Raw genomic sequence first — 26259 nt, forward strand, 5'->3', positions numbered from 1 at the left:
CATTAACGGAATTCGTATCCCACGTTGGGTGTATTTTACGCCAACCAACGACGTTGAAATACACGGCTTTTGCGACGCCTCGGAAAAAGCTTACGCCGCGACAGTCTTTTTACGAGCAAAGATAAAGGATGAGGTCTACGTTAACTTATTAATAGCAAAAACAAGAGTAGCACCCGTTAAAACAGTTTCCTTACCCCGATTAGAGCTATGCGGTGCAGTGTTGCTGGCCGAAACCATCGAAGCAGTGCGTGAAAATCTGCATTTAGAAAATTTCAATCTACACCTATGGACAGACTCCACGATTGTTTTGGCGTGGATAAGAAAACCCCCCTGTTCTTGGTCAACCTTTGTCGCTCATCGAGTAACGAAAATAGTAGAAAAGGTAGGAAACAAATCCTGGCACCACGTAGAATCCGCATCCAATCCTGCAGACCTGGCTAGCCGAGGACTATCAGCGAAGGAGTTAGTCAATAACTCTTTGTGGTGGCAGGGACCTTCTTGGTTACAAGAAGATAAGACAGAATGGCCAATACAAGAAAAGGACTATCGGACTAACATAGAGGAAAAACGGGTGCAGGTTCATACAACTTCAAAAATAAAAGAGAAAGACGACATCCTCGAACGGTTTTCCAATTTGTCCAGGGCCTTGAGGGTCATATCGTATGTTCGAAGATTTATCCAAAGAACCAATCCTAAGACAAAATCTTCCTTTAAAGCGGCATCGCACTTCATTTCACCCGATGAAATCCAGGCCACGACAAATCAGTTAATAGCTTTCTACCAACGGAGGCACTATTCGGAGGAACTTTCGAGCTTAAATTCCGCGAAGCTCATCGGTTCAAAGAGTGAAATCCTCCCTCTTGCCCCCCTATTGAGGGTGGGCGGTCGTCTTTCAGGGGCCAAGGATCTTCCCTACAGTGAACGGCACCCGATCATTCTGCCGTATGACTGCCGGCTCACACGACTTCTTGTCCAGTTCATCCATAAAGACACCCTGCATGGGGAGAACCAACTTATGTTTCGTCGCCTACGCACACAATATTGGACCCCTAGGGTCAAAAAGATGATCCTATCGGTAATACACAATTGCAAAACTTGCACAATATTCCGCAAGCGGACCCAAACCCAACTTATGGGAGATCTACCCTCAGAACGAACCAACTTTTCCCGGTCTTTCACCAATGCGGGGGTAGATTTTGCCGGACCATTTGACATCAAATCTTATAGCGGAAGAGGATGCCGCATGTCAAAGGGTTACGTCTGCCTCTTTGTTTGCTTTGCAACCAACGCGATTCACTTGGAAGCCACTAGTGACCTCAGTACTGCCGCATTCCTGGCAGCTTTCGATAGGTTTGTCGCTCGGCGAGGATGTCCAAAGAACATCTACTCCGACAATGGAACCAACTTTGTCGGAGCCTCCAGAGCTCTCCGCTCAGAACTCAAAGCTTTCCTGGCGGACGCTCGCAACCAAACTTTATCCAAGTACTGTCATCAAAACCTGACATGGCATTTCATACCACCAGGAGCTCCTCACATGGGCGGACTATGGGAGGCAGGAGTCAAAAGCTTCAAGAACCACTTCAAGAAGATCGCTTTGGGTCTCAAATTTACCCTTGAAGAGTTCAGCACACTACTTTGTCGAATCGAGTCCTGTCTCAATTCTCGACCGTTAAGCCCCTCCTCCAACGAGCCGTCTAATTTGTAGCCCCTTACTCCAGGCCCTTTCCTCGTTGGAGGGCACCTGTTAGCTCCACCGGAGATCGACGTCAGCGAGAATCGCGCATCACTCGTCAATCGATGGGAAAAACTTAAGGCGCTGCATCAAACCTTCTGCAAACGGTGGAAAACGGAGTATCTCACCGAATTGCAGAAGCGCGTTAAGTGGAAGCATCCACAATCAAACCTTAAACAGGGAGACGTAGTCGTCATTAAGGAGGATAATCTGCCCCCTAACGAATGGAGATTAGGTCGGATAGCCAATCTTCACTATGGCCCCGATAACCGAGTTCGAGTCGTCGAACTGGATACGGCAAGGGGACAAACCACCAGACCAATCACGAAATTGGTTCTACTACCACCCTCCAGTGAGGGAGACTTGTAACTCCCAACCGTTCTAACAAACCCCGTAACCCAGCTCTCGTTCACCCCGAACGAGGCCAACAAACCCCATAACCCAGCTCTCGTTCACCCCGAACGAGGCCAACAAACCCCATAACCCAGCCCTCGTTCACCACGAACGAGGCCAATAGAAGACTAAAGCAGATAAACCATCTGCCACCGCATACCCCCTTTTTTATTGTCTGGCACATTACGGCCACAACGCTGGTGCTTAACAACAATGAGAGCAACTACCTATCCACAATTCAAAGAATTCTCCCCCTCAGTGACACCTACTAAAGCCACAAAAACGTATAAAAACGCGTCTCTTGTGCTTATTAAAATCTAAAGGGTCCCTTTTTTCCAAAAAAAAAAACAGCAGTCTGTGCAATTCATAATAATGCATATAATCTCACCTGACAGCATAATAGTAATTAAAAGTATGTCCTTTGCGCAATTATGTCGACAGCCGGCAATTATCATTTTTGCAACTGTTGATCCAAATGGGAATTCCGATATAACAGCACCAAATCTGTCGGGCGATCTATAAGCTGTTAAAAAAAAAAAAAAAAAAAAAATCATCAATGTACATAGAGCAACGAGAGTACGGCACAGCCAGCATTACCTTTCTGTCTTCCAAATTCCAAAATGCCACATGACTATTGGTACCTGACCAACTCAACCCCAATCTTGTTTGAATTCATAAGCATCTCATCGAGTTTAAAGTTAAGCACACCAATTGTGCCATCTTGATGCACCACAGCAGCAACATCCAGTGCTGGTGCAGGTTCAATACAAGTGACTTTGTTACCCCACCCAGCCAACGGGCATACCAAATCTACTTTGTACTCCATTAGAATGCGACTCACTTCTGGCCATAATTTTCAAAGAACTATTTAGCAGTTAGGTTTTAAATCTTTAATTGATATTCAATCAATGCTGAGAAATTGTTCGTTTATCACAAAATAAATACATAACGACATAAAAGTTGCAAATCTATTACTATTTGATCATTTGTAACAGCGCGTTCAAATGTTGAAACCCTAATCATGCTTTTTACTAGGATGAACGCTTGGAGTATGTCGGCCCAACGCAAGTGTCCAATATAAAATCCATAGCGGAAAATAAATGGCAGCAATAGCAGTATACAACCCATTTCCGTAAATAATACTGTCCATTAATCCAAATGTAATGGCATCTACTGATGCACCTAAAGCGCGTACAGCCAACTGACTGATGGTTAACTCAGGAAATTCAAATAATGTCAGTCATAAAGCTAATAAATATATGACTATTATTGGATTGAGCAATAGTGTATAAGCGCGTGTTAAATTTTGACGAAATCAATTTTTTTCTTTCACTGGACAATAATATTGTTAGAGGTGTGATGAGTACAGCCAATATAAAACCTAAAGCAAAATTTAGCAAACCAGTAACAATGAGTGCAACACCCATGAAGATTAATGCTGCTACATGTAGCAACTGCAGACCAGCCTCATCTGGCAAGTTATAGAAAAGCGGTAGTAACACGCCCATCCACACTTGTTCGCCCAAAATCAGGCCAATAATCAGCTTAGTGCTCATACCAATCGAGGTAAAATAATCTCTTACTTGTTGGCTAAATGGCGAAGCATTACAGAGAAAACCTAATAGTAGCGCGATAACTTTATAAATTAAAACGGATATATATAGCAATTCCACAAGTGGCTTCTCTTCAAAGATCACTATTTCTTCTCCATCTATCGGTACTGTAGTTGTTTCATCATTTGCTGTGATAGTAAGCCAGAGAAGAAAAGCCTTAATCAACATTTTGCTGGCTAAAGCTATAAGACATGGCATGAAATCACCAATTGAAACGAAACGGTCATTTTGCACAAGAATATAGAAGAAGTAGCTCTGATGTAAACGTTCCAACAAGTTGTTTAAGCTACGAGAGATGCCTTCTACTGTTTTCAGTAGCGAAAGTGCAGTTCCAAAACGATTGTTGTTATTATGGTGTGTTGTACGTTCTACAGCTTCAAGTGTTAGTGATTCAATACGATAGCGATGAAAAAGACCATGATTACCATTTGGTACACCATTAGCTTGGCCCCTCAGCATTTCCACCATGTGGCGAAAGATATCCCCTAACGTTCCGCGCTGTGAACGCCTTCGCTTACGTGGTGAATGCTTGTAACCGGATGATAAACCGCTACGTGATGTAAGGCGTTGTACCAAATTAACATATCTAAATTGGGTAGTTGATCATTGAGGCCCTCGATTTTCACGTCAATATAATCGATATCTAAATCTTGTATTTCTAAATTTACAGCTGCTTGTAGTGATCCTGCACGTCCTAGCAAATTACCACAACGTAAAATTTGTGGATCTTTGATTCCACCTTCATGATATGTCTCCAACCAGGCATGCATACCTAATTGCTCTTGCTCAGTTACAAGAAATATCAAATCGTTTGCCCAAGTAATTTTTTTTGCGTGCAAAATCTGCAAACGCCAATATTATTGGTACACTAGCCGTAATGTCCGCATGCATGGAACCAATCTTTTTCAGCGTTGACGTGTGAGTCTTTTCTATCGTTAACGCCTGAAACACTCATCGAATTACCATCAGCAGCAACAACTGCTGCACTCTGCCGATGCATTGCCCGTTGCTTGATGATAAGGTGCGCACGATATTGACACGCTCTATAACTGTGATGATGTATCCATCGGCACTTTGGCGTAAACCAAAGCGGCAGTACTTAATAAGTTTATATCTGCCCACCACGAAATTCGGGCATTCGTTGCCGTTGTTTCATGAATAGAGCACAATGGGACTGCAATGACAAAAAAGAATAAAAGGATAAAAAATTAGAAAAATTTATAAAATTAGAAAAAAAGAACAATACTAATATACTTACCCATTCTATGTTTTTTCTACATAATGAAAATACATTCAAAATGTCTCTATACTCATTTCCAAGAATGAATGACATTTTGAATGAACGAAACAAGGTTGCCACCCGATGACATTTGCTTTTTTCGGTTCTTAGCAGTAAGCACATTGCGCGCGATCCAAAGAGTATCACAACTCGGATCCGCGGGATCCAACAAACTCGAGTGTTAGTAACCGAACAAAAAATCAACTAACGAAAACCCTGAAGATGCAGGGTTGTATTTCGATAGTTTTTTTTGACATTCGGCCGTCTTTTTCTTCTTTATTTTTTTTTGAGAAAGGTTTTTAGTTTGACAATTTGGTGCACAGAAACACAATTAAAGCCAACTTTCTTGTGAAAACAAAAGGGTGAACCACTCGAGACCGAAATAATTTTCGCGGTTTATTTGCATTGTTTTCATTGTTGAAAAGGGTAGTGCAAAATTAAAATGTAAAACATAAACAAAACATGGCACACTCAATGGGGGTCTCGCTTTCATGACAGAAATTGCTTTTTTTGTGTATTGAAGTTTCGACAGACTTTCGTCGGTCCTTTTTTTGCTTGAAATCCCAGCAGGGATAAAGTAGTGTCATCTATGCTTTCGATGTTACAAACAAGGCAGAAATTAAACTTTTTAGAACAGACTATAAATTTAATGTCGCGTCAGGACTCGGACGCAAGCTGTCCCTAAATACCTTCATGACATGACCATTGTGTATCATTACATTGCAATGGGCAGCACCGCACAGCGGTCTCATTCCAACGATTGGAAGAGTGAACAGCTGACAGCTCTACAAATTGCCACACACGTTAGTGTAGGCTATTCCCGCCAGGGTTGTGTTGGAATCAACAAACACACCACAATTTGTGATTCTCACACAACATGGCCCAAATCAACACAAAGAGTGTTCCCAGACAGCGAGTAAAGGCCTCTTTACATCTGTCGCACATTTATATGCACGACGTCATTTGACTAGTCATTTTACAGTTATTCATAGGTTATATTCATAGCCACATTGGTATCGGCGTGGGTAAGTTTGTGACCAAATTTTTGTAGGGCAACTACAAGGAGCCGTGAAAATACACGGGTAACTCTTGATACCATCTGCTACACAAATGTAGCGTATATTACCGCATATTGCCTGTATTAGGCAAACACCAAAAAAAATGACTGCTTTCAATATCAGAATTTCATTAGAATGAGGATATTTACCAAAATTAAAGATACCTTTAGGCGTATCTCAATAAAATTATATTAAATATAACAGTGGCTTCAACCACTACAAACCCATCATTACATCGACAGAATAACTTAAGAAGATTATTCGTTCCACACAACCCTTTATCCCGAGTACGACAACCCCGACCTCAGCCACTTAAGCTCCTAGTACCGGCTCATAAGCCACCCAATCTAAGGGCATCTACGAATGTTCTACTAACAATTTGATATTCCAGAATGACTGGATTGTCCCACAAACGCGCCAAGACGGAGGCACGCGGCAACACATTCAGCGCCCCCTGCCGGCTATGTCAAGAGTCGCACAGCATAAGGCTCTGCCCGATTTACCGGGGCATGACGAACATGGATCGACTAAAGACAATCATAGATTTGCGATATTGCACAAATTGCTTATCGCCATTCCACCAACGGAAGACATGTCCCAGCGAAGATCGCTGTCATCGGTGCAACGAGCAGCACCACACGTCAACACACCTCGACGACGTTCCACCACCGTCCCACGAGAGCGATGGCGAAGAGAGCTCCGACGAAGCCCTATCCATCCACGTCACGGAACAAACCCTGTGGTGGGAAGCGGACGTCGCCGAGGAAGAGGTCGAACGACGGGAAGATCCTAATTCAATGCTAGCCACGACACCACCGGGCGGTTCAGGACCACAACGTTTCCGACCGCTCCTACGGCATGAAAGGCCTTCAAACTTACAACGCGGGGATGGCGGGGAGACACGTCCCCCCATCGCACCGCTCTGCCGGGCGGCGCCGTGGCGACGCGGAACCGCGTCCGTCCCGCTCGTCACGACGCTCAATTGGCAGGGCGGCCCCGTATAATGCTCGTGCCCAAGTAACTACGCTTGCGCGCCAACCAACAACGCCAGCCGGCTTCAGAACCGGACGCCTCCGGGAGACTCCTCTAGCAACGACCATTACACGCGCATTCGTAGCCATAGCTCCAACGGCGGTCGTCCGGATAGCAGCAGGAGGGAAGCTCCACGCAGTACGCGCCCTCATCGATCCGTGCGCTCCGAATTCAATCATCGATGCGAATCTCGCGAAGGACCTCGGGTTAGAGCGAACGGGCACGTCCTATCACGTGAAGTGCACGCTTGTTCTGCGAGGGAAATACGGGGTAACGGGAGCAGTGACGACCCAGGCCACAGTGGTGTCGCGATATTCACGGCTTAGTCCGAAAGCAACTCTGGATCCATCGGTAGCCACGCCATTCCAATTTATGAAGCTGGCGGATCCAGCTTTCCACCGGTCTACACCTGTCCGGCTCACACTAGGTGCCGACGTCTACGCCAGTCTAATGGTTAGCGGCACACCACCGTCGAACGTCGGCGGGCTGCTGACTCAAGCCACCATATTCGGGTTGGTAGTGTCTGGAGCCCACCAGCAATAATCGGGTATATGTCCATTCAATAAGTAAAGTGCACTAAAATCAACCCATGTCTATTTCGACTAACATCTCTTTATTCACAGGAATCCCACGGAGAAGCGTCTGGCGTCGGTCGAATTATGTATCCTGGTCACACTATTTTTCTTCCATACGCATTTACAGCATGGCCTAAATTTAAGTTGAGATTCGTTAATTTTAAGTTGAGAATCGTTCTCGCGACCCTTTGGGACTTGGTTGTTGGGGCGTTACGATCGTTTCGAAGTTGCTCGCCGCAAGGGGGCCGGCATGTTTAGGCCACAAGCCTAAATATGGCGGTGCACCCTCGTATTACTTAACTTTTTCTTTTCGTTGTCCTTTTACCTCACATCTTTCATTTATACATATCGGTTTATACCGATAACCGTTTACCCCGCCGGATAATAGTTAAGCCTAGGATTCGGCGGTGACCGCGAACAAAAGGTTTTTTACCTCTTTCACTTCTTTTGCGAACGTCTAAGAAACCGCCAGCAGCCAAGCCACCAAAGGTAATCCCTTCAATTCTATTTAAAATTCTAAAATTCATTTTTGCACTTCCGTCATCGGAAATATTGAATGTAAGTGGATTATCTTGCATATGCCTTTACTTTCATTTTATTGTCTAACCAATTTCATTTATTGTGATTAAGTGGACTAACGTTGCATTTGCATTTCCATTTATTTTAATAAATATTATTGTTCACTTTTTATAACGAATTCGTTTGTGTATTTTCTTTTCTTCTCTCCCCAACATTATTACGAGCGCGCCCTATCTGTGGTCTTGCCGCCGTAACATTTTGGAAGTGCCCGGGGGTAAGTGGCTCCAGGTTGGACGGGTCATTTGAAGACGGGCTTAGGGGTCGGGAGTTGAGTCAGGATTCAATCCTGCACAGGAGGGTGCTAAACTCCTCTAGAGTAAATTTATGATCCGATGCGATCTTTTTGAAATGAGTTTTGAAACTCTTGACTCTCGCTTCCCACAGCCCGCCCATGTGAGGAGCAGCGGCTGGTATGAAATGCCATGTCAGGGTTTGGTGGGCGTACTTCGAGAGGGTTTGGTCGCGCGCATCAACGAGGAATGCCTTGAACTCCGAGCGGAGAGCCCTCGACGCACCGACAAAGTTCGTCCCGTTGTCGGAGTAGAGGTTTTTCGGGCATCCTCGTCTGGCAAAAAACCGACTAAACGCTGCTAGAAACGCGGCGGTGCTGAGGTCGCTAGTCGCCTCTAAGTGGATCGCCTTAGTTGCAAAACAGACGAATAGGCAGACGTAACCCTTTGACATGCGGCATCCTCGTCCGCTGTAAGACTTGATGTCAAACGGTCCTGCGAAATCCACCCCGGTGTTGGTAAATGCCCTGCTAAAGGTAGTGCGTTCCGTAGGGAGGGTTCCCATGAGTTGCGTTGGGGAACGTTTGCGGAATAGCGTACAGGCCTTGCAGTTGTGGATGATGGATCGGATCATGTTTTTGACCAGAGGTATCCAATACTGCGTGCGTAAGAGCCGCAGCATTAGTTGGTTTCCACCATGTATGGAAATGGTGTGGACAAACTGGACTAGGAGACGGGTGAGTCGGCAGGCGTAAGGGAGGATTATCGGGTGACGCTCGTCGACGGGAACGTCTCTGGATGCGTTGAGACGACCCCCCACCCGAAGGACATTATCTTCGTCGATAAAGGGGTTTAGAGAGAGAATCTCGCTTTTGGTCGCGATGGGTTTCCTAGTTCTCAGAGAACTTATTTCTTCGGCATAGTGGTTGGTTTGGGATATCCTTATGAGGCGGCTAGTCGTAGCCTTGATTTCGTCGGGCGAGATCTGGTGAGACTCTGCTTTAAAGGACATTTTAGTTTTTGGACGTGTTCTATTCGAGAATCGTATAATGTAGGAGATTACCCGCAACGCTCTTGATAGATCGGAAAACCGATCAAGAATATCCTCGCTATTGTTGATGTTCGTTGCTACATGCACTTGTACTCGTTTTTCTTCGATGTTTGTGTGGTACTCCTGTTCGCCTTGAGATGGCCATTTTGCTTTGCCTTCTTGCAGCCAAGAAGGTCCCTGCCACCACAAAGAGTTGTCGACTAGGTCCGTGGCTGGAAGTCCTCTGCTGGCTAAGTCCGCTGGATTTGATGCGGACTCGACATGATTCCATGCTTTAGTTCCTACCTTCTCGACGATTTTCGTTACCCTGTGAGCTACAAATGTTGACCAGGAACAGGGGGGTTTTCGAATCCATGCGAGGACGATGGTCGAATCTGTCCATAGGTGCATGTTAAATGTGCCTAAGTTCAAGTTCTCCATCACATTTTCCAAAGTTTCAGCCAGCAAGACGGCACCGCATAACTCCAATCTTGGTAGTGAAATTGTTTTTACTGGTGCCATCCTCGTTTTCGCCATGAGTAGACTAACGTATGCCCTATCGTTGATCTTAGCTCGCACGTAAACCGTAGCCGCGTAGGCTTTTTCGGACGCGTCACAGAAGCCGTGAATTTCTATATCGTTGGTTGGGGTGAAGTGCACCCACCGAGGTATACGAATCCGGTTAATGGCGGGGTACTCCTGCATAAAGGTTTGCCACCGATCTAAAGTGATTGTGGATACCGGTTCATCCCAATCCGTCCCCTCCAGCCAAATGTTCTGCATTAATATCTTAGCTACGATGATAACTGGAGCAAGCCAGCCTAACGGGTCGAAGAGTTTGGCGATGGCCGATAGGATCGCCCTTTTTGTTAAGATGTCTTGGTTTTCGTTTGGTTTCGCTGTGAAATAGAAATAGTCGGAATGCGCGTTCCAACGGATGCCTAGGGTTTTTACCATACTCGCGTCCTCGAATTCCAGAAAATCTTCCGTAAGCCTGTGAGGTTTGGGTATGCCCTGTAGTATCCTACTGCAGTTAGATGTCCACTTTCGCAGAGGGAATCCTGCTGACTTTAATGCAGCTGTGATTTCATCGCGGGCCGCGATTGCTGCCTCGATGCTATGTCCCCCTGCAAGGACGTCATCGACGTATATACTGTTTCGCAAGATATGCGCTGCGGTTGGCAGAGACGCCTCGACGTCATCAGCAAGTTGATGTAGGGTTCTGATCGCTAGATAGGGGGCACAGTTTACCCCAAAGGTTACCGTGTTGAGCTCAAACACGCTGACAGGGTCCTCTGCTTTGATATTTCTGATCACCAAAATAGAAGAGCCATATTTCATCTCTGCAGGTTAATACAGAGTGGTACGGGGCACATGAGTATAGCCTTTTCGTAAACGTGCCAGCCAAACATGAAAGAAGCGCATGAACAGATAACGACGGCTCGTAACAAATTGATTTTGATCGGCTCTTCGTTGTAGCCAAAATCAGTTGTACAACTTTATCGGCTGTATTGCCCAAAAGCTAGGCGCCCATCATGCATGGGTCAGGCCCCGCTTAAATGGAAATAAACGACTTAAAACCTGCGGCAATTGTCTGTAGAAGGGACCAAATTAAGCAACAAAAGGCGTGAAACCAACAACCATTTACCAATACAAACAATTGGATTACGCCCGCTTTGGAAACAGTAACATCTCAGGAAATAAACAGCTAATGCCGGCGCCATATACAAAAATATGTGCTTAAAATTGAGTAGCGTTGCAAATATGAAGACATGGTATCGGCAATTACTTTCAGGCCCTCCTCTTTTAGGAGCGAAAATAGTTTATAAGTACATGCAAGGTCTTCAGTTTTTGAGTTTTTTATCATGTAAACTACCCCAGAATTTTCCATTTCAACAATGGTGCTCATGTGTTTTTTAATAAGCTCAACCAAATAACGCTCCTCCAGCAAGTAGCTAATACTCAGAAGCAATATACCGAATAGAAAGCCTATTATATTGAAAATGAATATGATCAACAAAAATCAAACCCACATTGAATAGCATGAGAAGCTCTGCAGCAAAGTGGCGCTGTGACTTCTTGGGTACATTTAAAATTTGCAGAAATAGTGCCACACCGAATGCGGACATCAACTCCGCAAATATTTCTGTTCCGCGTTGAAAATATGCATATAGTTGCCGTTGATGCATAATTAAGATTTGTAACAATCAGCATTTGAGGATCAACATAATGTGCCACTTGCGCTAGTATCCATTCAAAATAGGCAAATAAAGGTGGACAATCGAGTGTTCATTCGCCTGTCGCATCATAATACCAGGGATTGAATGGTAGAGATAGCGCAATCAAACTGCTGCTTGTACCTACTCTCCATTCCACAGATTTCGAAGTACATCGCAATTGGTGTACCTGAAATGAAATAAAAGAATAAAAAATTTGTAAATTTATTAAATTATACAACGGGAACGATACCAGCATACTTACCATTACAAGTTTTTCTTCATAATGAAAATTCATTCAAAATGTCTCTATACTCATTTCCATGAATGAATGACATTTTGAATGAACGAAACAAGGTTGCCACTCGATGACATTTGTTTTTTTTCGGTTCTTACGTAGTAAGCACATTGCGCGCGATCCAAAGGGTATCTCAACTCGGATCCATGAGATCCGACACACCCAAGCGTTAGAACGTGAACAAAAATCAGAATACATATAATCGCGAAAATATAGACCTAAACAAGAAGGCGCGCTCTGGTTTGTATCATGGGCTTCTTTTTATCAAAACAAAAAAACCCATGAAAAGAAAAAAATAAGCAAAATAGGTATTTTCCTTTAAATCAGATCAGTTTCCATTATTATTTTTATTAGGAAAAGTTAAGTTTTCTTCTAAACTCCCACTTAGTTTAGACTGTTTCTTGAACTATAACGAATAACTTCGAATTATATAAGACCGTAAAATATCCAAGCCTTTCAATGTTTTTAGTAGCATAAGCTTAACGGTGAAAGAGCTAATGGGAGATTACAATACATTTTTTAAGATTGATAAAATGGTTAAAGGAAGGGTCAGAAATCTTCTACGACATAGTAAGGCAACAAAATCAACTGTATGGGAAAACCCAAAACCAAAAAAAAAAATGAAAATTGTCAGAAATAATTATCAGAGTTGAGGTCGCGTCAGAACTCATGTCGTGAGAGTGCTCGAAGACATATATGCCATAGATACTACAAACAAGGGAGAAATAAAATTTTTTAGAAAAGACTATAAATCTTATGTCGCGTCAGGATTCAGACGCGAGCTGTCCCTGAATAACTGCATGACATGACCATTATGTCTTATTACGCTTCCAAATTGGCAGCACCGCTCAGCTGCCTCATTCCAGTGAGTGGAAGAGTTATCAGCTGACAGCTCTACAAATTACCGCACTCGATAGTGTAGGCTATTTCCGCCAGGATGTGTTGAAATCAACAAACACACCACAACTTGTGATTCTCACACAACATGGCCCAAATCAACACAAAGAGTGTTCTCAGACAGCGAGTAAAGGCCTCTTTACATATGTCCCACATTTATATGCACGACGTCATTTGACTAGTCATTTTACAGGTATTCATAGGTTATATTCATAGCCACATTTGTATCGGCGTGGGTGAGTTTTGTGACCGCGTCATTTGACTAGTCATTTTACAGGTATTCATAGGTTATATTCATAGCCACATTTGTATCGGCGTGGGTGAGTTTTGTGACCAAATTTTTGTAGGGCAACTACAAGGAGCCGTGAAAATACACGGGTAACTCGTGATACCATCTGCTACACGAATGTAGCGTATCTTACCGCATATTGCCTGTATTAGGCAAACACCAAAAAATGACTGCTTTCAATATCAGAATTTCATTATGATGAGGATATTTACCAAAATTAAAGATACCTTTAGGCGTATCTCAATAAAATTATATTAAATATAACAGTGGTTTCAACCACTACAAACCCATCATTACATCGACAGAATAACTTAATAAGATTATTCGTTCCACACAACCCTTTATCCCGAGTACGCCAACCACAAGCTCGACCAATTAAGCCTCTACTCTCCGCCCATACGCCACCCAACTCCCTTAAAATGCAAAACAAATAATAACAAGTTCCCGTTCCAGAATGACGGCTTTCTCGGTCAAACGCACCAAGACGGAGCAACGCGTTGACTCCTTCACCGTCTCCTGCCGGTTGTGCCAGAAGAACCACGGCATACGACTATGCCCGCGGTACAGGGGAATGTCGGCAGAAGAACGCCTCCGGGCCGTCCTTATACACCGGCACTGCCCCAATTGCCTATCGCCGTTCCATCGGTTAGAGATGTGCCCTAGCAACGACCGTTGCCACCGCTGCCGTGAACCACACCACACTACGCTTCACATGGAATACGAGCAAGCACGGCCACGCCCGATCCCTTGCGAAGAGCGCGACGACGACGAAAGCGACGAGGTGCTATCGATCAACATCACCGAAGACACACGATCGTGGGCCCAACAGGTGGAAGAGGAGGAGAAGGAGATGGAAGAGTTCACGAGAGGTGCAGCCGCCTTAGCCATCGCCCCAACGGCCAGTGGAGAAGCACGATCCTTCCGACCGCTGCTTCAGCATGAGAAGCAGAAAAGCAATCAGCGACACATGGTACACGGGGATGGCGCGGAGACCCGTCCTTTCCGCCCATCGCACCGCAATACCAGTGGGCGCCGGGGCGGCGCGGAGCCGCGTCCGGTCCGCTCGACCCGACTCTCTACTGGCAGAGCGGCCCCGTATCAACCACGCAAGGAGGGTACCACAACCACCCTCGCGCGCCAAACAACAACCCCAGCCGGCTTCAGAAGTGGTCGACTCCGGGATAATTTAGCGGCACCGACTATAACTCGAGCATTGATCGCCATCGCGCCGACAGCCATAGTCCGAATAGAGGCAGGAGGCCGTTTACACCTGGTCCGCGCCCTGTTAGATGCCTGCGCTCCCACCAGCATTATCGATGCCAATTTGTGCAAGGATCTACACCTGGAGCGTAACAATACCGCACGTCTGTCGAGGTGCACTATCGTTCTTCGAGGAAAGTATGGGGTAGCGGGAAAGACCACGACCCAAGCCACCGTAATAGCAAACTATGCCAGGTTAAACCCCACGGCAAATCTGGACCCGTCGGTAGCGGCCCCATTCCAGTTCATGAAGCTGGCCGATCCGACGTTTTACCGATCGTTGCCAGTGTTGCTCACTTTGGGCGCCGACGTCTACGCCAATATTATGGTCGGCGGCACACCCGCGTCGACTGTCGGCGGGCTCCTCACCCTAGCCACAATATTCGGCCTCGTCGTGTCCGGAGCCCACCCACTATAAAACCGTAAACTATACCACAAGGTGCATTTTAAACCAAGCAACCCCACGTACTTGAATACTAACGCTTTTCTTTTTCATCCACAGTTCAGCGAGGCTGCATTACTGCGAGCACGGATGTCCGCCGGAGATCGTACTTACGATCCTACTATACATACGTCTCATATATTTTAAATTTATTTAGTTTATCCCGCCTTGGGAAGGTTGCTGGCGTACTCACCGAGTTTCAAGTTGCTCGCCGCAAGGGGGCCGGCATGTTTAGGCCACCAGCCTAAATATTTCGGACCACCCTAACACGCACATTAGTTATTTACTTATTATTATTACCGGTAACGGCTAAAACCAGCCGAGAGCTAACTTTGAAGGGGAAAAACTCAACGAAAGTTAGCTATCGGCAGGTGCCGCGGACTTGTTCGCGGTTTTGAACTTTCTTTTCTATTTTGGAACGTCAACGAGCTAGCAGCTAGCCCCAGGTGAGTAAGGAAAAAAGTGAGTTATTTAAATCAGCCATTTTATACAGTGCGAGTGTCAGTGAATTAAGATTTGAAAATAATTAATGTTAAAAATCTGAATTGCCTCTTGAATTTATTTTGTACAATCTTGGCTCCTAGCCATTGTCACATAACTTTAATTTTCAATTTGCCCTTTTGCAATTCATTCGTATGAATTTGAATGTACCAAGTGCATATTGTACGCGGTAATAAGTCGTATGTTGAAGTGTGTGCAAATAATTATTTTCATCCTTGTGCATTAAATTAATTACCATCTGAAATTCCGGGAATTAATATTGCAAGTAATTATTTGTGCATAGTGAAGCGTGCGTTTAATTAATTCTTTCTTCACCCAATACTTTGAGTTGGAATTGATTAGGCCCCTTCATTACATACCGCGAGTGTACTCTTGCACACCTTTTGTGTTTTGCACTTTCACCTTAGCGAACCCTTGATAATTGATAACCACATCTTCTTTACATAGTGAATAAATTGTTATTGTTTTGATACTAATTCGGTGTTTTATTTCTTTTATTTGCAACGCACACGCCCGACTTCCCCGGGTCCACTGCCCCGCACCAGCCGTTAACATTCGCAATATCCGAAAAAAATCGGATGAATATTATTTATTTATTTTATTTATTTATTTATTTAAGTAATCAAACACAACAACCATAAGTTTTATTTACAGTGTTTGACAATAGGACTTAAAACAAAGTAAAGTTTAAATAATAGTAGTAAATAGTAGTTTAAATTTTAATAGTAAGAAGGATTGATGAGATTGTAAGGGCAATAGGTAGTAGAAAAAGATAAAGAAAAATAGGTGTAGGAAAGTGTGGAAAGTTTATAGAGAGAAAGGGTCACATTTTAAAATATTTAAATTTGTTGAACAAAATAACGCAATAATTAAAGGGCAATGTTCCCTTAATACTTCTAATCTCCATCGGTAATGTGTTCCAAAAACGAACCGCAGAAACAAAAAATTGGCATTCGTGAGTTGAATGCCAAATGCAGTATTTGTGGGGAGCGCACTGATCTTGTGAATTTTAGCCGTTCACTAAGATTTAAGGGTTCCTTATTTACCAGAATCCTTTGTAGGAGTGCTACGGACCTGAACTTTAGTAGATCATCTAGTGGAACACAATATATTTTCACAGCATATTCGGAAATGTGTTCGTAACGGCTAATGTCGTAGATATAGCGTGCAATATTATTGTACAAAACATTAAGTTTTCTACTACAGACACTGTCACAATTCGCATAAAGTTCGCAACCATAAAGTATTACTTTCCAGAAATTAAGAAAATTCTAACGAATATATGGAAAAATTGCAAAATTTGTCTCGAAAATAAATATAAAAGGCATCCGCCTAAGGTGAATATAGGAAAAACACCTATTCCCATCAAAAATCACTTTCTGACCTGCATTTGTAAATTTTCAAAATTTGCCATAACAATTCCGATACAATCAAGATCAACCATAGACATAAAAAATTCGTTACTAATTTTGCTTAACAAGTATAAAAACACTAAAATTTTAGTATCAGACAATGAAAAGTCCTTCCAATCAAACACAATATCTAATATGCTTAGAGATTATTTTAAAATAGGACAATTTTTCATACCGCCTTTACACAGCAAGAGCAACGGACAGGTGGAACGTTTTCACTCCACCGTAACAGAGATAGCACGTTGCATAAAATCCGAATAAAAAATGACATTACTGAACTTATACTTCTTGCAACTTATAAATACAACAACTCAATACATTCTACTGTTGAAGCCAAACCAATAGATATAGTTAATACTTTTTCAGAAGTACACCTAAACCAAATCAAATCAAAACTAATTTCCGCCCAAGACAAAGTTCTAAAACGCTTTGGCAATAATAATCGAGTTTTCAATGAAGGCGACATATTTTTGTGCGACGTAATAAACGGTTGGGTACAAACTAAACAAAATTTATATTCAGGCTACCGTCCAAAAAGATTTAGGTACGACCATAATGATAAACGGTAAAAAAATTCACAAAAACAACATTAGATAATAATGTACATACGTATTAACTTTTGATAAAATCAACATGTAAAAAAAAAATCAGTAATTATAACCATTAAAACCTTTCTTTGAACAAAATGTGTGTAAAATATTGAAAAAAAAAAACACTAAATATAAATAATTGTAAAACTAAGAATTTTTTTTATATATAAGACCACAAAAATTTACAACATCGAAATATGTATTACTATTAATGTCATATATTTTTGTCTAAAACAAATACATATAATGTATAGGCGTCAATCAAAAAAAGTTAATTAAAATTTAATCCAAATTGTTTAATTAAATTTTTTTATATTCACGTGATAACATTATAACGCGAAAATTTTTCAAGATATTTACAATAAATTTATAATAAAGTTTTGGTTAAAACAAATACATAGACAACAAAAATATCTAACAATTTAAACAACACGCTGTTTAAAGGGACTTTATAATATAATTTTTCCTACAACAAATATATATAATGTAAAAAAAAAAAAATTTTTTCATTAAAATTCAATTCAAATTAATAAAATTTTTTTATTCACGTGATAACATTAAAACACGAACATGTTTCATGATGCTATTGACAACAAATTTATAATGAACTTTTGCCTGAAACAAATACATATAATGTATAGGCGTTATTCTAAAAAAATACAAACAAATGCATATAATGTATAGGCGCCAATAAAAAAATTTTATTAAAATTCAATTCAAATTAATTCATAATTTTTTTTTTAATATATTCAAGAAAATTTTTCATGCCATTTACAAAAAAATGTATAATGAATTTTTGCCTAAAACATATACATATAATGTATAGGCGTTATTCTAAAAAAAATGATTACAGCCAAAAATTTTTTAAATTTAATTAAACAAATTTATTCAACAATTTAAATAATATAGCTTTCTCTTGCAACTTAAAACTTATAAATAATAATTGTAAACATACGTTTGCGCATATCTATGCATCTCTTATATTTGCATAAGCTTTTCTATACAAAGAACAATACAACTTTTTTACAATGTACATAATTATAAGAAACAAATATAACTCCTATTTTAGGTTTACTAAAGATCTGTCGGATCGGGGACAATCCGAGATTAAGAGGGGAGGAGTTAACACAGCAGTATATATTCCTTCATTTGAATTCATTACAAACATACATACATACACACATATATGCTCTACAGCAGTGGCTGTATTGCATTTGCATGCAGCGTTGCCATATATTTTTTTTCCAAGTCGTCAAACGCCGCCCAAAAAATCGTCATATCTATGGGAAAAACCAATAGCAACCAAATTCGAGTTAGGACGAAATTGGGTCATACGATTGTATTCGCCGAGAAGATGAAAAAACGATCAGAAATATTATCTTTAAAAGCGCTTTCCTAAAAATTGTCTTTGGCTGTTATTTCTTGTTGCCACATATAACATATAAAAGCCTTTTTAATTCATTTCATTTTATTTTATAAATAACAAAAACGTCTTAAAAGATACATTTTGTATTACATATAAAAGGTACTTGTTTTCAGTCAATTTCATTTCTTAGTTAAATATTTTCGCATTCATTTGTTTAGCTTTTTTATTTTCGGTCCAATATTATGACAGGAAAAGTTATTTCATTTTAAATAATCTCGAGCTCCAGGCCTAACAATAATTATTGTATCTTATTGTTATGATACATTTTTTCTTAAATGAAAAAATTGTTTAAATTAGAATTTAAAAAAATTTAGAAAACTGCCAAAGCTCGCTGTATAGAGAAATTTTTCCTTAAATAAAATTTTTTAAGTTAGAACAGAACAAAAACAAAATTTTTTTCATTAAAAAAAAAATATATCATAACAATAAGATAAAATAATTATTGTTAGGCCTTGAGCTTGATTCGAACACGCGATCTTACAAGTCAGTAGGCTGATAGTTTCTAATTTTTATTTTGTTTAAATTTATTTTAGAAAAATTCGTTCTAGATTCGCTGATGAGTATGACAAGCACAATACATCTGCAACGAATGCAGCGTATGTAGAGTCAGATCTTTTGATAGTAGGAATAGTTTTCCAAAAATCTTCTGGAGGAACCTTAGAAATGTCTTCAAAATAGGTCTTAAATTCTAAAACCTTCAAATACCTATACTCGCTAGCAATATCCTGCACAATTTTCTGATCAATTGTGTGTGAAAAATGTTGCAACACCATATGCAAAGAACAACTTCTTTGGGATCCATGAAACTTAAGTTTTGTAGAACAACATTGTTAAAATCAAGACGCTTTTTAATTTGATCACACGGTTCATTATAAAAAATAACACAATCTTGTTCAGATTTGACTTTTCTTTCTCGGAAATGTTAGAGGTAGTCTTAAATCGTCATTTTTCAGTACAAAATCGTCCAAGCGTCATTCTAGTAGAAAATCATCAAAATGACAACGGCGTCGTCAATCTGTCAACGCTGTTTGTATGCAGACATAAATATCATCACACAATGCTGCTGTGGCTAACTAAACACTTCGCTTAAATACGCTTTTGTCATACCGACGCTTCGGGATAACCGAAGCAAAATCATTAGTTGAACAGTTGTTCGATAAAAAGTACTTAAGCGAGGTAGTTTCCTCAGAAAGACAACTAGAATTATTAAAGTGGAAAAAGTGCCTAGTGAATAAAGTGTAAAAGTGTTAAACTAAAACAAAGTGTTTTATTTATAAAGCAGTTTCCAGGCACCAACCAAGGAGATCAAAAATTTCGATCCAAAGAGATCAGAAAAATTGTGCCCTGGAAACAGCTTACACTAACTTGTATAAACACTGTCTAGGCATTCACTGGCCCACGTTTTGGCCTATATCTCGAAACCCTAGTCACCCAGGGGTATGAAAATTACCCTATACTAAAGCACTCATCAACAGCTTTGATTTGTTATCCATATTCTAAAAACACATTCTAGTGGTACTCGGGTCCACATTGCACATAATTGCACATGGAACAACTAAAGACCCTCCTGAATTAAAAAAAATGTAATAGTACCTCTAAATAGTGGGCCCCCTCAGAAACCCCCACCCTGTCGTCGGGCCTGGTGATGTGCTATACTTGATATCATTCGCTATAATATTTTTTATTGATGAGCATGTTGTTTAATTAAACACCAACCAGTTGCACTTAAGTATATCCATACCAACTGAAAAGAGGTGCACCACTGCGTATACGTAACATTTTAATATTACGTATAAACAAATAAAAGAATTGCAATAAAATAATATTGCGACTATGAACTGAGATATAGGCCTATCCTATATTTCAAGTTAGATCAAACTACACACGGGGTGCAAAACAAATTCAAAATCGGTTCAGTAGTTTAGGAGTCCATTGGCCTCAATTGTGTGACACGTGTTTTTTATATATTAAGATATATTTAGTATATATATATTTATTCGCAATTTCAGAACCATTTTAACAGCTAGAAGCTTCAAATTTCACCGAATGCTTACGTATATAGCATATATTGTTATCTGAAGAAATCATAGAGATCGGTTGTATATATAGTATATATCTCATACAACCGATTGTTCAGATAAGAAACTTTTCGCAATTTCTACCCCATTTTAACAGCTATAAGCTTCAAATTTCACCGATTGCTTACGTATATAGTATATATTGTTGTGTAAAAAATCATAGAAATCGGTAATATATATATTATGGTATATATAGTATATATATATATATTTTTGCAATTTCAGCCCCATTTTAACAGCTAGAAGCTTCAAATTTCACCAAATGCTTACGTGTATAGCATATATTGATGTCTGAAAAAATCATTGAGATCAGTGATATACATAGTATATATCTCATACAACCGATTGTTCAGATAAGAAACTTTGCGCAATTTCTGCCCCATTTTAACAGCTAGATCGGTGGTATATATATTATATACCCCATATGAACTCTCATTTTTGCCCCTTTTTTACGGGTAGAAGCTTAAAAATTCATCACATTTCATCGAATAGTTACGTTTACGTCATATATTTTTGAAATACGTGTTTCGTAGTCTTAGTCTTTATATGCAGACCACAAAAAACGTGAAGCTTTGTATATTAATTTCGTCACGAAACCCAAAATTGTAAGTCCTTAAAGAAAATAGATAGACCCACCATTAAGTATACCGAAATAATCAGGATGGAGAGCTGAGTTGATTTAGCCATGTCCATCTGTCCGTCTGTCTGTTTGTGTGCAAACTAGTCCCTCAATTTTTGAGATATCCTGATAAAATTTGGTGAGTGGGTGTATTTGGGTATCCAAATGGACATTTGTCGGAACCGGCCGGATCGGACCACTATAGCATATATCCTCCATACAACAGATTTTTAAGAAAAAGAAGATTTTTGTCATATCTTTCTCAATTTAACAGATTGAAGCTTCAAATTGCACCATATACTTTCGTATATTGCACATATTGTTGTCTGAAAAAATTGATGAGATCGGTTGTATATATAGTATATATCCCCACAACCGATTGTTCAGATAAGAAACTTTTCGTAATTACTACCCTATTTTAAGAGCTAGAGGCTCCAAATTTCAACGAATGCTTACGTATATAGCATATGTTCTTGTCTGAAAAAATCATAAAGATCGGTGGTATATATAGTATATATATGGTGGTTATATAGTATACTACAAGAACCGGCAGACGCTGTCCTGCGTTAAATTTAGCCTATCTGCATATATTTTAATAAGCTTTTTCCGTCTGACTCTGCTCTCTCCCCGCTTCACTTTTTCCTAATCCTTTTATTCATTCCTCCCTCCGTCTTCTTCGCTTCATCTATCTCCATCTTCGTCTCATTCTATCTCTTTCTCAATCTCCTTCTCTCTCTTCTCTTCTCTCAATTTCTTCTCATTCTTCTGCATCCCTTCTTGCCTGTCCCAGAGGGTGGTATGTATTTTATTCCAGCCCCAGTCCCAGTCCCACTCCGAGTCTCAGTCCCAGTCCTAGTCCTAATCCCAGTCCCAGTCCGTCTCTGGATAATATATTACTCTATACTAAAGCACTCATCAACAGCTTTCATTTGATATCCATATTGTATAAGCACTGTCTAGGCATTCACTAGCCCACTTTTGGGCCTATATCTCGAGACCCTAGTCACCCAGGGGTATGAAAATTACCTTACACTAAAGCACTCATCAACAGCTTTGATTTGTTATCCATATTCTATAAACACATTCTAAGGGTACTCGGGTCCACGTTTCGGCCTATATCTCGAGACCGTACGTCGATTGCAACAAAACCTATATACTAACCACCGCGTGAGGTTTGCGCATCTTGTGTGAAAGTTTGAACAAAATCGACCGACACATCTCTTCAAACACCGGCGACCAACTGTTTAGGGGGGGCTAGCAATATAAATTTACCTTCCTTTAGGTGTATGCGGCTGCTGCGGTGATGGCGATGATGTGGCAGTGTGGATGTTGATGGAATGCTTACGGTGACACAAGACCGTCTCCTTGTGGAACTTGGTATCGGTTTGTGGCGTTAGGTTGAGTGGTTCCAGCAATGTGGGGTTTCTGAAGCTACACCTTGCACACGCTTAAAATGGAGAGCACTGCTCAAGCGCACAAAAACACACTTTTAAATTTATAAAGAAGACTTCTTTTCTTTAATTTGTGAGGGTTTCATATAGTTTACAAATGGGGGTTTTATAACTTGAAGTTACAGAATTTTGTTACGATTTTATAAATTTTGGTGTCACACACGAATGGAGAAAAATTTCGAGTTATAAGTAAAAAGGAAATGTGAACAAACATATATATATATATATGTACATATGTACGTACATGTCAACTGTCAACTCATCGTTGACGTGAACTCTTATACTCTAATAGATATAACTATAGATATAATTCATGGATTTAATGTAATTCATGAGACGTAAAGATAATAACTATACATCAAATAGTAATTTATAAAAAGGTTCAATGTACATATTTATATATATGTAACTTAGTTGCGGTAATTATAAATAAGGTACATGTTCAAATTCAATATAAAAAATTCAGGTAAAATTCAAGTTCTTTTAATTGGTTATAAAAATACGATGTTGATGGAGTTGGCTGTTGATGACTGCAATAGTCGCTCAACCATCGTCCCCGCTCTAGGCGCGTTCAGCGGCTAGAGCCTCTTGAAGCTCTTGAAGAGTCCGTAGCGCATCTCGTACGAGGAGGGCAGACACCTTTCTCCTGAAGGTGGCGGTTTGCAGCCCTTGAGCGGTGCACCGAACGGTGCATCGAGCGGCAGTAGATGCTGGCAGTTGTGCTTCGGTTGCTGGGCGAGATCGAGAGATAGCTGGGCGAGAACGGGATCGCACGGTGGGTGTAGAGGGTACCTGAGGTGGTACTACTTGGCGACCAGGCCGGGGTGCCTGGGTATGACGTGGGAGGCTCGGGGTTGCATCCCGTCGATGCATCCCGAGTGATGTCGTAAGTCGCAAGTTCGGCAGCGATCATGTGAGCTGCATTCATCTGTGGCGTGCGATAGCTTAAAGCAATTTAGGCAGAATTTATGCGCCCTCGCGAGAATCCATCGCTGTGGCGGCTTCAGTTTCTTGAAGACTCTGCAATTGCGAAGAGCGTGGGTTTGCATACATACGCGGCATCGTCGGTAGTCGATTTGCAGTGGCGAGCTGCGCGCGACCACTGCTGACCGCAAGGAGTTTCGGGGTGCCCGTTGCTGATCGCGATTCATGACAATCTGAAAGTATAGTTGTAAATGCCTTTTAGGTGAGAGAAATGTTAAGGCAGGGAGTTTCAGTTGGCATTATGTTGCGAAATACGACTATTAGTGACGGTGATGTGGTAGGAGTGGACAGAGGTGGTTTGAGAGTAGCTACGAATTATCCGGGGTTGCCCGAGAGGGTGGGCTTTCAATCTGAGGGAGGAAACAGAGTTTGAAAAGTGGTCGTGTGAGGGTGCCGGTTTGACTCCGAACGTCAACAACACGTATATGGCCGTCAGGTCCTGCATGTATTTTTTCAATACGTCCAAGGCGCCATTCAGTCGGGGGAAGTGAGTCGTCATGAATGCAGACACACTCACCGACCTTGGGTTCGGGTTGTGGATTTTTCCACTTCTGCCTTTTTTGGAGATCCTTTAGGTAGTCTTCCTTCCACCTTTTGCTGAATTGATGATGTAAGCTTTTTACCCTATCCCATCGGTTTATAAGAGATAAATCCGCGTGATCCACTTCAGGGATAGCGAGGAGGGGGCTACCTCGGAGAAAGTGGCCGGGGGTCAGCGCGGTAAACTCTGTGGGATCTTGGGATAAAGGTGAGATAGGACGAGAGTTCAACACGGCTTCTATTCTTACCAAGAGGGTGGTAAATTCTTCAAAGGTGAACTTGTGGGCTCCTACAGCCCTTTTGAAGTGCAGTTTGAAACTCTTCACTGCAGACTCCCACAAGCCGCCCATGTGGGGAGCTCTGGGTGGAATGAATTTCCAATTGATGCCCTGGGGAGTTTATTTTGCGATTACTTCTTGAGAGGCAGTTTTCATGAAGTCAGCGAACTCCTTTTCCGTCGCTCTTTTAGCTCCAATAAACGTTTTGCCGTTGTCACTCATCATTGTGGCAGGATATCCACGACGTCCGACGAAGCGAGCAAATGCTGCGAGAAAGGCATTGGTTGTTAAGTCCGAGCACAGCTCAAGGTGGATAGCTTTTGTCACGAAACAGACAAAAACGGTCACGTACACTTTCAGTAAGGTGTGAGACCTTAGCATTGAGGCTTTTATTTGAAAAGGCCCCGCAAAGTCGACACCAGTAGTGGTAAAAGGCGGAGCGTATGTGCATCGTTCCGGGGGCAAGGCCGCCATGATTTGCGATCGCATTTGCTACTTGTGGAGGGTACAAGTTTTGCACTGATGTATGCATCTTTTTATGAGGGGTTTTGAGTCGTGGAATATAGAGATCCTGACTGAGGCATTGCTGCATGAGACGTATTTCGGCATGGAGAAGAAGTTCATGGAGGTACGGTATTTAGAGGACAGCGAATCTTGATTTTTCTGGGATAATAACGGGATGTTTTTCACTGTAAGGCAACGTCGAATGAACTAATCTACCATGAACTCTGAGGAGCCCGTTTTCATCGAGGTATGGGTTGAGGGTTAGTAGAGAGCTTCTTTTATCAATTGGTTTTGCATTTTCCAAGCATGCTCTTTCGCGAGGAAAATATCGGGTTTGCGTTAACGTCACAAGTTTATTTTTCATTTTGCGGAGATCTTCATGAGACAGAGAGGAAGTGTAAGCGGGTTTAATGCCTCGAATTCGGTCCTTGAGATTATTAATGAACCTAAAAGCATATGCCATGACCCTGAGGGCGCGAGGAAAAGAGGAAAATCGATCCAATACATCGGGGTCATCTTCAGCTCAGTGTAGTGCTTCGACTCGGCGCATTTTAGGCGGGTTGATGCTGCGGGTAGAAGGTTTTGCCCAAGCTTCGGGGGGCTGGGTCAGCCACGCAGGGCCATTCCACCACAGTGAAGAATTTGCCAAGTCCATGGGTTTGCATCCTCTAGTGCCCATGTCTGCTGGATTGTCGCGACTGCCTACATGCTTCCAGGAGGCGCTTCCGACGAGATCCATAATTTCAGCTGTTCGATTGGATACGAAAGTTTTCCAAGCGTGGGGAGGCTTTTCGAGCCATGCTAACACAATTTGCGAGTCAGACCACATGTAAAGATTTTTAAGAGAGAGCTCGAGATGGGATTGTACGACGGCGATTCGTCGGGCAAGGAGTAGAGCTGCACATAGTTCTAGTCTTGGAAGACTGGTAGTGCGAAGAGGGGCAACCTTGCCT

General features: G+C 41.6%; 2 pseudogenes; both read right to left on the minus strand.

The window, feature by feature from the left end:
- Positions 1 to 3084: 3084 nt before the first annotated feature.
- LOC137242342 (glycosylphosphatidylinositol anchor attachment 1 protein-like) lies at positions 3085 to 4629 on the minus strand (annotated as a pseudogene).
- Positions 4630 to 4781: 152 nt separating this feature from the next.
- LOC137241631 (probable dolichyl pyrophosphate Glc1Man9GlcNAc2 alpha-1,3-glucosyltransferase) lies at positions 4782 to 11996 on the minus strand (annotated as a pseudogene).
- Positions 11997 to 26259: the final 14263 nt, after the last annotated feature.

This window comes from Eurosta solidaginis, chromosome 2, assembly GCF_040869045.1.
Source record: "Eurosta solidaginis isolate ZX-2024a chromosome 2, ASM4086904v1, whole genome shotgun sequence".
Lineage (NCBI taxonomy): Eukaryota > Metazoa > Arthropoda > Insecta > Diptera > Tephritidae > Eurosta > Eurosta solidaginis.